Here is a 6650-nt window from a genome sequence, read left to right as displayed (position 1 = left end):
TCGGTTACATATTATCTTTCACATATATATATATATATATATATATATATATATATATATATATATTTTTTAGGGAAAGAAGTGTGTACCTAAGGGCTCGTTTATGTGTGTATTGACAGAATATTAAATCAGATCTAACAGACACAAATACCAAGGAATGTATAGGGGAAGTTAGTAGAACCAATGTAATCTAAATAAAAAAGTGTGTGAAAAATTACTTGCCGCCAAAAGGAATCAAACCTACGACTTCCGAATTACGCGTTCAATGCTCCACCACTGAGCTATCATGGCGGCTGCTCACTCAGCCACTTTATTGGTTTATATATGTGACTTTAAACGTGGGAGTGGCGAGCAAAAAAAAAATTGTCACCTTGTACGAACTACCTAGCCGTGCACTCAGACACAGATTTCATAGTTGTTGAGTGGGTGTGAGATATCTGCAGCATCGACAAGGTGCTGCGTTACACAGAATCTGATAGAAAGAGATAACGCTCGTTTTGCACGATTACTTGGGACAAAAAAATGCCCCCACCTCCCCGAAGGGAATCATGAGGATGCGAATGCATTGCGTAGCATTCATAACGGCATTTCAGACGTGAGAACACAGCGTTAGAAAAGCAATGGTTTCTTTTATTGCGATCGAATTATTATGGACACTCTCCGCTAGATTTTGAGGCTGGCATCGGCTTCCCATGTTACTGACGGTTTATGTATACAATAAATAAATATATATATATATATATATATATATATATATATATATATATATATATATATATGTATATATATATTTATTTATTTGTTTATTTATTTATTTATTTATTTTATTTATATGTGACGCTATGATGAATGGGTGACGTGGCATGGTTCATGCGCCATGTTTATTCCATTCTGCACTTCTTTCTCATCTACTTCTAACTCCTAACCATTGCTACCTTCTTACGTTACAGCATTTCCCCTCCCCCCGAAAGAATGCGCGTGTTGCATATTACAATGCCTGATGAACAAGCAGTATTAGAACACACAGACACAAAAATGTTCAAATGGGCTGTAGTTCCACATCAGATAGAAGTTCCGTAGACTCACACAGATTCCACAGGAGAGGGCAGCAATCCGGGGTTAGTACAGCTCTGGTGGACGAGGCTGACTGTTGCGTTCTGGAAAACACAAGTGCACCTTGAGCGTAGAAACTGATGAAATAACTGCCATTACTGTGAGAAGTGGACGCTGTTTGAATGCCTTGCAGTAGATCGGCCTTCGGCGTCGCTGTCTTTGCTGCCTGTGTGCTCGTTGTCGTAAACTAATGGGACGGTGTCTGAATCCTTGCGTGGTGTAACTGGTGACTTCTTGTCTTGTTCGGTGTTTCTTGAGGTTTCGGAGCTGTAGTCTCAGGCGCAGGCTTCATCTTTTGTGCCAAATGCGTTTCTGGTGCCAATTACTTAAGCGAAGATGCCTCGCTTCTGGAATTTGTTCTAAGAGGCTTGCGTTGCGTCGTCGTTTTTGTTGGTGTGTCCGTTGGAGTGTCTGCGATTCACGGACTTGCTTTTGCTGGCTTTTAGAGATTTTTCTATAGCGATGTCACAGATGTTTTAATCGAAGGCGCATTTTCAATCTCTGGTGGAGATTGTATCCATGACGATGGGCTTTCTCGAAATGTTCTTTGAGCCTTAGGAGTGGTTTCGATGAAGTATTTCGTTGTTTACAATGATGAAGAATACGTTGACGTTGTAGTTTTTTGTTTTATCGACTTGCTTGTGGTGTGACATTAATCGTGGTGTGCCCAGATTCTTAGCAAGCCCTCTGCAGGCTTTTACGACGCCAACCAATGCAGCTGTTTCGGGCGAAAGACAATGTGGGGGGTTTCGCGCACTTGAATCTTCTGTATTCATAAACCGCTCATTGTTGGTCGTTGCTTGAAGGGTACTTGCGTCATCAGAAGTCGCACCTACGCTTTTGTGTTCAGTGTTGGCAGTGAGGTTGTGCACTGAATTGACGTCGCTTGGATCTTGGGATTGATGAACATTAGAAGTTTCTGCAAAATACTTTTCTTCACAAGATGCTGATTGGGAATGCTTCTGTCTTTGTGAAACTGCTGAGCTGAATACCAAGTCAGTTTGAAAAGTACACATGCGGCACGAAGTATTCAGTGCATCTGAGTCATCAATAGCGAATTCAATTTTTTTATGCTGCGGAGAGTTAGGCATTGTCAATATATTCGCGGATGACTAACAAGGTGGAAGGCTGGAAAAACCACAGCGTGCTCTTTCAATGAGCTTGCGGCTAACTTCACCTGACGGGAATTGTAAATTCATGCTCTGTGCTCGAATGTGTAAAGGCTGCTCATCACTGCAATGACTGAGTTCGAATGCACTGAGAGTGTGTGTTCTAATCAAATCTTCATTAGAGTCTTGAAACCAGACGATCATTTCTTCTTTTATCTTTTGCCAAGACCCGTCGTTGTCGAATATGTGAGTGAGGTAAAATTTTTAAATGCCTCACCGGTGACATAGTCGCTGAAGTTCGTAACCATCTCTCGTTCCGACCAAGATGCAGCGGTAGCGTGGAACTCGAACACGTCAAACCAGTCTTGTACGGGTCCATCGTCCACTGCTCCGGTGTACTTGGGGATGGGGAGGTCAGTAGATGCTTCTGACATGGTGCTGGCCGGTGCGTAATGCTAGGCGCTTGCACAGTAGTTCATGTGTGCTGAGGGTGTTATGCGGAAAACTGCGTAGATGGCGACTGATGAAGGGGCTGGCAGGTCTTCATCCTGCCGACTCGTGTGACGCTATGATGAATGGGTGACGTGGCCTGTGGTTCATACGCCATGTTTATTCCATTCTGCACTTCTTCCTCATCTATTTCTTCTAACTCCTAGCCATTGCATCCTTCTTATATATATATATATATATATATATATATATATATATATATATATATATATATATATATATATATATATATATATCGAGAGAGAGAGAGAAAATAAGTATACGCCTCTAAAAACTTTTTATTGGTGACGTTTCGATCGGAGACCGATCTTCATCAGATTAAGATCGGTCTCCGATCGAAACGTCACCAATAAACAGTTTTTTAGAGGCGTATACTTATTTTCCCTTAATTCTACGGCAACCGAAGCCAGACTCTTTATAATATATATATATATATATATATATATATATATATATATATATATATATATATATATATATGGGAAAGAAGTGTATACCTAAGGGCTCATTTTTTTCCGTGTTTTAACACAATATTATTGAGATCTAACAGACAGTAATGCCAAGGAATGTACAGGGGAAGTTATTAAAACCAATAGAATGTAATTAAGAAGAAAGAAAAGTGGATGAAAAATTACCAACTGTCAGCTGGAGTCGAACCTACGACCTTCGAATTACGCGTTCGATGCTCTAACCACTGAGCTATCACAGCGGCCTTCCCGCTGTGATAGCTCCCGATATATACCAATATATAACCAGGCTCCCGATATATATATATATATATATATATATATATATATATATATATATATATATATATATATATATATATATATATATGAAAACGCAAGACAGAAAAATAATCGACAAAAAGACTCCGGTGCGTGAAATCGGACGTGGGGCCTCTACACCGTGAATGCGAGGCGTTAATCATCGAGTGACTGAGCAGGACCTCCTTCAACGTTCGAACGGCAAACTAAATATATCTACCACTTACCGTGGTTGACGTGTATCTCGGGGGGAACTATCGTGTTTTCAGCATTACCAGCAATATGGTCCAATGAGCGCGTGTCACCACAACGTTACTTTTCGGTGGCGCGTGCTGTCATCACCTACGCGTACTCTGCCCCACGATGAGAAGGGGGTTAATGCTCCCTCGCACGCCCTTATCTCACGGTGAGGAGGATCATGCGTCTTGGCTGGCCTTTGGCTTTCACCGCAACAATTCTGTTGTAATTACTAGGCGCACGAAGGTCACTGCAATCGTGGAACAGTCTTTTTTTTCGTAAATGGCGCACTTTTCAAACACAGCGAAGTAACAACTGAGACGCTTATTCGCGTTCATCTGTACCTGTGAATACGTTTTGTGCGTCATTTGTGCAAGAGAAACGTGGTGCACGTTCCCATCTGCTTGATATTCTGCCATCCACTTTGTTGCTATCGCGTTCATTGCCTTTGCGGCAAATCTGTAACGTAATAGGGAGTTTTAGAAAAGCACACCGCGAGTGCTTGCGGTGCGGTCGCTGCCACTGCACGTGCGTGGTAACGTGAGTCGGCCTTTGCGTTCACGAACCACACGCATAAAATCCGAAATTGCGTGTGGTGATGGCAGCCCAAATGTGGTTCGCAAGCGCTGGTTTCGAGGCTACGGGCGGTGATGGCGGCCCACACTTGGTTCTCAAGTGCTGGTTTCGAGGCTACGGGCGGTGATGGCAGCCCGTATGTGGCCCGCAAGCACTGGTTTCGAGGCTACGGGGTCGCTGCGATCGTGCGTTGCGGTTCACAGCAAGGCAAACGCTATTTTAAACTCTTATGGCGCCCGCTTCGCCCGAAACGCCCGCAGCGCTTGCAAACGGTATTCTGAACGTCCCTACTTCTTACCGAGCAGCCAATGGACAGTTTGCAATAATCTGCAAGGCGGCTTGCCTGTAAAGCTTGTTTTCTAACCAAGAACTCTCGTTCACAGACTGCTTTTCTCGCTCATTGTGCTCTTACCTCATCTAATTCCAACGAAGGCACGTGAGCATGCGAGTACAACACAATGAGCGAGAAAGGCAGTCTGTGAACAAGAGTTTTCGGTAATAAATAAACCTTGCAAGAAAGCCACGTTGAAGATCATTGCAAACTGTTCATAGCGCCGTTTGCCGCACGTGGCGTTTTTTTTTTTTTTTTCGCGCGAAACGCGGTCTTCGTTTCCAGCTCTAGTAGCTAGCGTGCACGGTTAAAAAAATGGCATCATATCCACGGAGTGAATGATGGAGAGTGAGGGAAAGCATTCGTCCATCAATTCGTTCTTGCTTCCGTTCGTCCATGCGTCCATCTGTGTCACCGTTCATGCGTCCATCCGCCCGTCCATGCGTGCGTCTGTTCGTGCGTCCGTACCTGCGTTCATACATGCATGCGCCCCTGCGTCCGTTCATGCGCCCACCCATGCATCTGTCTGTGTGTCCGTTCGTCCATCTATTCAACACTCCAAGTACCACCATCTCGCATCTTTTCATCATATATTCCCCATATAGAAGCACCGCCATCCGGCGGACTTTTAAAGGACTAAAATAGAGGTGGCTCACGTACACTATCTTACGGCTTGCGCTTAGGGTCAACTTCCCACCTTTAACCACCTCGAGTTCATGGTATATACTAGTTCACTGTATTCGTGGCGCTGCGGCTCAACGCTCGCTAAACCTTTCTAAAACTAAGGAGGTTACAGCCAGCGAGTGTAACGTAACAACCCTTTCTTGTCAGATAGTGGTCAATGTACATGCCAATGGCTGCTAATTGGGATCGCTGTGTGCGCGTTAACTAAAAGGCGAATGCTCCTGTCTCTCATTCGCCTTTAGCAGACATTAGCATGTACATTGAGCACTATTTTTATTGTTCAACAATCCACAGAAAAATTCCCTCACCGGCATCACCTTGGAGGTCAAAATGTTATGCTTGTTACACACAACTACGAGGGACTAACGGGTGCTACTATAAATGCTTCGCCCCTGAAAATGCATTAGGAATGCGCTGTTTTCAGGCTGTGCCAAGGCAGCACAAGTGCTACAAACGCGTTTCAAACACACTGCATTGAGGTGCAGGCAAGTCGCGTTCAAGTCAAGGAAGCGGGGGCTTCGTTTGCAAGGGGCACGGATAAGCGTTGCGTGCGCTCGCAGCTCTTGCTCACAGTTGCCGACGCAGAAGTGGGACCAAGGAGGATTAAAAAATAATTGCTGGAGTGGAAGCTCCCGCAATGGCTTGCCAGTAGAAATGAAGCCATCTTTTGCCACTGCCAAGATAGCGGAAACCTGCTCTTTTCTGATAGTGCCCACTTAGCGATCAAATGGCTTTGATATTTTAGTGTTAATTCTACGTTAGTTTTATATACGAGATAACGCACAGAAACGAGTATGGTTGACTGAATTTCCCAAGTACTTTGCCTCCAATCGGAGGCTCAGTAAGGAAAACTAGTAACACTAAGACGCACTTGGAGCACTATGTGACCCGAAAAAGTTTCCAGATTACACTCGTTGGGTGTGCGAGAGAAACGATCCGTTCTTAATCGCTAAACGGTGATACTTTATCATGCGCCTAGTAAGATGGCTGCCGCAGCCGCCATCTTGCCAGAGGCACGGCTACACTCCTATGCTATGATTTTCACTCCAGTAATTGTTTTAATCTTCCTCGATTGGAATATGGTGAAAGCTCCGGTTGCTAGGGACGTGCGCGCCCGCAGCTACTGTTATGGGAGAAGGCGTTGAACAGATTCTAACGGGCACGTGACTAAGCCCAAATAATAAATTGTGTCGCATTTCTTTCAAATCACTTCCCAAGCACTTTTTACACCAGCGAAACCTCAAACGTGCGGCCCTGGTGTTAGCAGGAAGTTCAGCCCGACGCTTCAATGAAGCCTTTCACAATTTTTGGTTCCCTGATCTT

The sequence above is a fragment of the Rhipicephalus microplus genome, chromosome 9, assembly GCF_043290135.1.
Source record: "Rhipicephalus microplus isolate Deutch F79 chromosome 9, USDA_Rmic, whole genome shotgun sequence".
Taxonomy (NCBI): Eukaryota; Metazoa; Arthropoda; class Arachnida; order Ixodida; family Ixodidae; genus Rhipicephalus; species Rhipicephalus microplus.
The sequence above is the reverse complement of the archived record's forward strand: the minus strand, read 5'-3'. Positions refer to the sequence as shown.